This window comes from Cupressus sempervirens, chromosome 1, assembly GCF_028749045.1.
Source record: "Cupressus sempervirens isolate cs-2001-9-10 chromosome 1, ASM2874904v1, whole genome shotgun sequence".
NCBI lineage: Eukaryota > Viridiplantae > Streptophyta > Pinopsida > Cupressales > Cupressaceae > Cupressus > Cupressus sempervirens.
Window position 1 is genome coordinate 33118070 of NC_143118.1, and position 8891 is coordinate 33126960.

Here is an 8891-nt window from a genome sequence, read left to right on the forward strand (position 1 = left end):
ACAAATCCTAAAATGGTATTGGAGAAATTTTTAATGAGTAGACTATTTTTATTAGAGGTCTTGTAAAATCTCGTATGCTCTTCTCTTACGTTTCTATACAAATTGGAGAATCATAAAGGATTTATGAAGACCTAGTAATACCTCTTTTAGATATATATGTTTTTATTGATCTATTGTTTACATCACTATAGTGGATCCATAGAGCCATTCTGACAATTCCATTGCATCCATAAGGTTTGAAAAAGTCAAAATTAACTTTTGTTTCATTCAAATTGGAGTTTGTTTGCATCAATTACAAAGAGCTCATAAAACAAACCTTACCATTGTATCGAGAAGGCTTGGAAGACAAATTTTTATATATTATTCATTCTATTTCAGTGCTTAGAGCTCTTTGTGGAATTTTTTTAATCATTTGACACGCAAATCAAGATAGAAACAAGGTTTTTAAAAATATATATTTAAAGCACATCAAACATGCTTGGGCCAGCCCATATAAAGTCTATAAATGACTCACATGCACATTGACCAGCTACAAGATCAACCAAATCAATGTACATAATTAGGTGGGAGAACTCAAAAATTTAAAGACTTCAATTCCCTTTACATCTATGAATGTGGGACTAATAATTTTTTCCAAATGTTGTTAGCTTCTTATGTTAATTTTGACATCTATGTGACCATCACAATGATCATTTTTTCCTTGTTGTGACATTCATTTGACCGTCAAGTTTAATCATAAATATTTTTGAATTACCCATCTTGAATTGCATTTTATGTCTGGTAGTCTAACTTTGAATGGCCATAACTTGGTCATCTAGACTCCAAATTGGATGCAATTTTTTTTAATTTGGGGCAGAATTCTCCAAATAATATAGTGGTTGTATTATTTTTAATTTTTGGATGCATATGGTAATCCATGATTGTAGTTTTGCATGATTGTACCTGTGTAATCCTATATTTTGCAACTTCTGGAGCATCATACAGGCTCATATGGACAGATTTTTAAGTGTCATTCTTTTTAAGTGCATTATTTTTTTAGAAGAATCCAAATATTCTATAAAATTATAGTCTTATTGGATGAAAATTATACTTTCAACCTTTGGCCAAAATTGTCACTTGTAATAGTTTGGATTCATAGAAATCCTTTATCTTGATTGTATAAGTCTTCATTTACTTCAAATAAAAAATTTTAATTACAAATCAAGTCCACTTTGATAAATATTTTACAAAAGTGTTTATTGTACAAGCAGTGAATTATAAAGTGCTAAAATAATTGCATCTTGGGGGGGTAATTTCTTGATCTAGTAAAAGGGGGGTAGTCTCATGTGTACTGTCATTACTCTCTTATGGTAGCCTTGCTTCTTTTTAATTCTATATAACAAATTTTATTTCTACACTAAAATGGATCAATCAACAATACCATTGCTCACACCCTATAACTACTATGAGTGGAAGTCTAAAATGCCAATCTATCTTAATAAGTTAGGGTTGTATAGAGTAATAATGGGTTTTGAAATTGAACCAACATTACTTGTAGAAAAGCCTAAATGACACAAAAAATGTGATAAAGCATATGATACCTTGTGCATGGCTATATCTGATGCAGGATCATCCTAGGTTTGCTTGCAATCTTGCATGTTTTGAGGGATTTTGGTTAAGTGTTGAGGAGCATAGAGCTTGGATTTTGGTGGAGTTATTATTTTATAGTTAGGGATGTGTTGGAAACACATTGGAGAACCTTTCCTCATGATTTCATAGAGATTTTATGGATTGAGTTGAAGTTTGAGTCATTTTTACCCTGCTGCTGGAACTATGATTTCTAGTTTCTAGGTGCCTGCTGAAGCCATGTAACTAATTTTCTAAAATGAGTTAGAGGATGAAAAGTTCAAGGATTGAAGAGGACCTAGATTACTATCTTTGGTTAAGGTCACTAGTCCTAATTCATTATAAGTTGGGAGATTTGGCAATTCTCCTAGAGTATCAATTTCTAGCAATTTTGTGCGATGGGTTTCTATGCGTGACTTCCAAGATGAATCCAAAGTTATCCTTAATGAATCAGCCTTAGAAAAATTAAGGGGTTGTAGAGGACCTAAAGTGCTACCTTTTTTTTGAAGCACAAGTTATAATTAAATTGGAGCTAGGAGATATCACAATTTTGCTCTAGTGTCAATTTTTAAACATTTAATTTCTATTGGAGGTCGACTTGTGGCTCTTCAAGTATTTAATGTTTTTGATTAAGTAAAATAGGTTTTATGGGGATCCTAAAGCCCAAAAGTTTACAACATACCAAAAAGAAAATTAAAAAGTCTAGCTAACAAGAGACTACTGCTAAAAGCCAGAAATTGACAAAAGGCCTGAGACCAGGAGGCAAAGGCCAAAAACCAAAATAAAGAACAAAACCAAAAGTGAAGCAAACTATTAGTTATCATTCTCTAGGTCCTACAAAATTTCTACAGCTTCATTGTCCTTCTGTGTATCTGCTCCTTCCTAGTTCCTATTCTAGGTCTCCAGCTGGTCCGTCTTGTTCACATGGTCCCTAACTTTAGTTTGATAAAATTCTACCTGGCCAAAATTCATCCCAGTCTTCTATACAATGTCCCTACCTAAGCTAGCTCTCATCAAAGAGTCACCCAAGTTGACAATGTTCTCATTTAGATTATGCAGGGTGTCCACAATTTGTTTAGTTAGAACCTAGTGGATGGATTCAAACTTTTGGAATTTTTGTTCAACCAAGGAGAGTCTATCCTCTTGTCCATCCCTAGTGTCTAGGCTACTGTGGATGTTCTGGTTACCAATCTATGTAGTATTCTTTCCTATGGTCTCCTAAACCCTGCGGTTATTTTGATTGGTGTCCTAGTTGTTCTTTTCCTTAAGGGCCTCAATTTCTTGAAACAACCATTTGATAGAACAAAAATTGTCTACCAATAAATTCTTTGCATTATTCAGGAAATTGAAGCTAGTTTCCCACATGTTGTTAGAGGTGACCAAGATAGCAGGGTCAATTAACTCGTCATAGTGGGTTTTTCCATCAAATTCCTCCAACACCTGGATGTTCATCGATTCTCTAACAATACCCAACCTATTTGTGTCCATGTTAAAATTTCTACAAGCCCTCCTCCTATTCTTCCTTACTACCTCCCCACTTCTTTCCACCATAATTTCATTCATCTCCTTAGGTGGGGATATGGGTGGGTCAGGGCCATGGGTTTTAGGAATCTGGGCTTCTTCCTAAATCAGGGCCTGGTCAGCCTTTCTTTTCCTGGGGTTACATGGAGAGGAAACAGGGGCAACCTCCTCCTTGTCACTATCCCTCCCCTTCTCCACCTCACTCACATTGTCCTTCCCTAGCTCCTTGTCCTCTTCCTCTAAATTAGTATCTATCTCCTCCTCTTCCCCACTGTCAATTTTCTCATCCTGAGGCTTAGGCTTGAGGGGAAGGGGGGTAGCTTCTAGGACTCTTTCTACTGGGCATACTAGGGTTATGAGCAATAGAGGTAGCTTTGGTGGGGTTTTTCTCATCCTCCGTATTAATGACTTGAACATCCTCTAAGTCCAAATTGGGAGTATCGTTCGATTTACTACTTGGGTCACCAAGGGATTTTCCTCTGGTTTGGGTTTTCAAAAACTTGTAAACTAGGAGAAGAAGGCCTTTGTGGAGGGTGGGATTAGTAAAAAAAAAATTGTTGAAACCCTCAATACTCTTAGACATGGAAGTGTAAATATAGAAGGGAAAACAAATTTTAACACCATGCCTAAAGTGGTTCAACAAAACAAAATGGTGTGTTCTTATCCTGTCGAACCTAGGATCAAGAGTGATGTACTCAATGAGGATTCTAAGAACATACCTCCATAATTTCTTGATGGATTCAATATCATAGTAGGTGTTGATCTTGATGAGCTTGTCTCTCTCCTTGTCATCTTTGAAAAATTCATTTATAGCATTGGCCGACATCTTTTTGTCCCTATAAAATTTTATGCTATCTAGCGGGATTTTTGTCACCTCCACAATTAAGCCCTCATAGATTTGGTGGGTGACACCATCAATTTTGACTCTCCCATTGCTTCAAGAATCCACCATGATCTTCATAACCCCAGAATCAAAACTATGCAGCTTCTCCATGAACCTGGTTATTCCACCTTTTTCGAGCTTATGCCAAACCTTCTTCTTCTCCTTCCAACTCTCTAACTCCCTGAAGGTTCTCTTCTAATCCTTTCACCCACCATGGTAGTCTTCGGCTCAACAAACTTGAAACCACTAGTAGTATTATAGAGCACAGAATTGGTTGGGATGCAAAAAATGAAAATGTTTTTATGATTTTTAGTGGTTTTGTTTGAGCCTGCCTTCAAAGCGTGCCTTTTGTATGCGTAATTAGATCTAGAAAAGGGCTCCACATTACTTCTCATTACTCTACTTCCGACATACGATTTGGAAAATCTTGTCATAATTAAAAAGAAATAATATTTGTGCCCTGGATTTGGTCCAGTTGGGGTAACTCAGTCGTTGAAACTAGAAATTTGTTACCATTCCTCCACGTCATCACCAAATTTCTTGTGACTGCATCATTGGCAAACTAGTTAGCAACTGGGTTGGCCTCCCTAAAAATATGGCTGACGTAAGTCTTTTTGAACTTGCGCAAGTCATATTTGATATCCTCAATGACGTTGACAATAGTCCAGGATGGCATGGTGAGACCTTTGATATAGTTTATGATGTTTAAGGAATTTCCCTCAAGCCAGAGATGCTCAATTCTGGAAGCCAAAGCTAGTTTAACAATATGGTTGGCCACACTGGCTTCAGTGAAGTGGTTGGTCTGGTGACCAAGAGGGAAAGTTGGCTTTGTGCCAGTCCTAAGGGGGAAAGGACCATCTAGCTTCCTGTCTCCTCTTGTCCCTACCTTCATTTCTAGCTTTATAGTTCCCTCTTTCCTTGATGTTTCCACCCTTGGTTATAGCATAGTTCTCCAAGGTGAGACCTTCAATTTTCTCAACAATTATGAATTCTAGAGATTCCCTTTCTTTGAAAATTCTATTGTTGTGCTCTTTCTAGATTCCCCAGCAGAAGTGTGGGACAATCCATAAGCTAAATAAATGTGAATTCATGCTAGAATGGTGGCTTCTCCACTGGCTAAAGAAGTCTTGGAAAATAACCGGGGGGCATGAACTGAAACCGAGGTCCTTGGTTAGGAGGTTCCACACCTTAGATGAGAAAGGGCAATGAATGAACAAATGATTAACCATTTCTAGGTCATGCTTGTAAAGGCTGAATCTATTGGGGATAATTTGGCCTCTCTTGGCTAAATTATGTAGGGTAAGGATTTTGTCTTGCAGGAGAAGCCAGAAGAAAATGTTGGTTTTAGGAGTGAGACCAAAAATCTAGGCTTTAGCCCAAATTGGCTTCTCTATCCTATCCCATATGGAGAAATATCCTGAGGCAACAAAGTACTTCCCACTCGAAGAATCCCCACAAATGGGGGTATCCCTACTATTGTTGAGGAGGGTGGATTTCAGATAAATCATCAGAGAGTTAAGGTCCAAGGATAGCTCGGACATGTCATGCCAATCATTTCTAAATCTATAATCTCTGACATATAGACCATATCTTTCTATGCTTTGTTCAACCCATCTACCAAAGCAAGGGTGATTGATTAGAGGTCCTTGAAATGTCTAGTTGTCATGCCAAAAAAGATATTGTCCTCATTGCCAACTTTCCATCTAGCCTTAGATTTGGCCAAAGGTTTTGCCTTCAAAATCCCATTCCAAATGTAAGACCCCTATGGAATCTCTGACCCATCTATCAAGGAGTTAAGGGACTACCTTCTCAGGTATTTCTTAGTCAGGATATCCCTCCAGACACTTGAACTTTGAAAAATGTGCCATATCTACTTAGCTGGGAGAGCATTGTTGAGATGTCTAATTTTTCTAATGCCAAGACCACCATAGCATTTGGGGAGACAAACAAGATCCCAAGTGATAAGGTGGTATCTCTTATGGTCATCGGACCCTGACCAGAGAAAGTCCCTTTGAATCTTCTCCATCCTATCAGCATGCTTGACTGGGATACCAAAAAGGCTTAAGGCATAAGTTGGGAGGTTCTGAAAGATGGATTTAACCAAAGTGCACTTGCCAACCTGGCTTAGGATGGCATCTTTCCATCTTGCAAGTTTCTTGTTGAATCTATCTAGGATGCTATTCTAGAAAGAATTTGGGGGTCTGATGCCCAAGGGCAGGTCGAGATAGTTGGCAGGAAGAGAGCCAATACTACTTCCCAAAATGTGGGCAATCTTCCTCTATCTCTCCAAGGGAGTGTTGATGAAGAAGACTGAGCTCTTTTCCCAATTGATCACCTGGCTTGAGCCCCTAGTGTAGGTATTCAGGAGGGCCTTGAAAACTGTGGCCTCACTGACAGTGGCTTCACCCTCAAAAATGGTATCATCAACAAATTTTTGGTGACTGAAGGTAGAGGGACCCAAAGAGGGCTTTAGACCAAGTAAACTCCTATCTTGACATTTCCTCTGGATGAGTCTTCCCAAGCATTCAACCATAATGATGAAAAGAACAGGGGAAATTGGGTCGCCCTGTCTCAGTCCTCTCAAAGGAGAGAAGAAAAGAGAAGGGGAACCATTAACCAAAATAGGTAAAGAAGGAGAAGTAACAAGTTGAGAGATGAGCTTGCAAACCTAGGCATCAAAACCAAAAGCTTGTAGGATTGCCAGAAGGAAATTCTAGTCCACCCTGTCATAGGCTTTAGACATATCTAATTTGAGCAAGAAACCTTCGGTCTTATTAGCCTCAAGAGAGTGGATGACCTCATGGACCATGATAATGGAGTCAAGAATCTATCTCCCAAGAACAAAACTGGTCTACTGAGGGGAAATAATCAAAGGGAGGATGTTGAAGTGTCTTGAGGTAAGAACCTTTGAAATGATTTTGTACAAAGAGTTGCAAAGGCTTATGGGCCTAAACTTATCCATTGAGTTAGTTCCTGGTGTCTTAGGGATGAGAACCAGGAAGGTGGCATTTAGTTCTTTCAGAAGATTTCTAGCACCAAAGAATTCTTACACTGCCCTAATAACATCCTTTTTGACCACTTCCCAGAAGACTTGGAAAAAGAAAGTCAAGAAGTCGTCTAGGCCAAGGGCTTTATCTCCTAAGAGAGAATTGAGAGCTAGGAAGATTTCCTTTGGGGAGGGGATAGCTTTCAGCATCAAATTGTGGTGCACTTGCAACAAGGATGGAATAGCAGGCAAAATTTCAACTTGGTTGGGATCTGAGAGAGAAGGATCCTTGGAAAGGAGGGAGGAGAAGAACTTAACAGCTTCTTCTGCAATCTCATCATCCTTGGTTAAATGAGCCTGGCCTTTCTTAATGGAAGAGATCCTATTGTTTGCTTGATGTTTTAGGGTGGTCAGATGAAAGAACCTTGAGTTCTCGTTACCTTCTTTTAACCAATTAACTCTAGATCTTTGTTTCCAATAATTTTCTTCCTTTGAAATGATGTTATGGAGATCTAAGAGGATGGTCCTCTTCCAGCCTATTATGATCATTGTAACTAATATGTTGAATTTCTTCCTGGATAGTGCTAAGCTGGGTAGTCTTCTCATCTTTGTCTTGGAAAATATGGCTGAAGTCAATTTTATTCCAAATTTTAATGTTTCTCCACATTTTCTTGAAGAAAAAAGGAAAAGTCCTTTTGACAACAAGGGGGCTAATAGAAAGAGAAATAGGGGAGTGATCTGAGCCAACTCTAGGGAGGAGGGATAGTCTGTAGGAGTGAGTCTGAAGCCACTCGAGAGAGATGAGGGCTCTATTGAGACAAACTTGGATACATTCCCCTCCAACTCTTTTGTTAGACCAAGTAAAACTACCCCCCAGGAGATCCACATCCATAAAAGAAAGATTGTGGATGAAGTTGGTGAGGTCAAGCTTACTTTCCTGATTTGGGGCTAGCCCTCCACATTTTTTGTCATTAGTGAGAGGGGAGTTGAAAGCCCCCATGATGATTCCTTTTTTGGTGTTGATGTTGTTGATGATTGCAATGGAACTATCCCAGAAGGCTTTCCTTTCCCTTTTAGAGTTAGGTGCATACAGGTTTAGGATGAACCAAGAATCATCACTATGGTGAAGGGAGACTTTGCAGAGGAGAGCATTATATGCATAGAATATTGTGGATAACTGGTACTTCCTATTGTTGTAAAGAATCAGCACCCCTATAGAGGCTCCATCTGAATCTGTGGCTACACTATTCATTATTTTATTGAAAGATAATTTATTAACCAATTCCCTTTTCATCTTGGTCTCTTGGATCAACAAAAAAATTGGGTCTTTGATCTTTGATCATATTTCTTACTAATTCCTATTTATGGCCCCCATTAAGGCCCCTTATATTCCAAGAAATGACCTTCATTTCTTACTTCCTAAGAATTCCTTAATGGCTCACTAGCTCTCATCTGCCAAGTTCCTTTTGGTTTCTTCTTGCAAGATTTGGTTGGTTTTCTTCCTACCTGGTTGTTTGGGAGTAATACCAACATCAGCCTTAACCTTGCTTCGAGTAGTCACTGGGGATAAGGGAGGGTGATCTCAAAGTTGGTTCTTTTTCTTTTGTCATGCACCAGTTGTTTAGCTTTCAAGAGAGCAATAGTCAATCCATTCTTCCCAATGAGAGACCTGTTCAGGAGAGGAATTGTTGATGAGTAGCAGGAGTTTGGCCTCCAAACCCATGGGAGTAGATTGAGCCTTCCCTTGGGCTAGGACCTAGCCTGAAGGGTAAAGTGGGGAATCCTTGGGCCTAGGGGAAAGCCTATGGTGGGAGGACTCCTTCCTCTAAGATTCTTGCTCTATATTAGGGGGAGAAACCTACCTTGAGGTGATTTTCTCACACCCTTCTGGTGCAA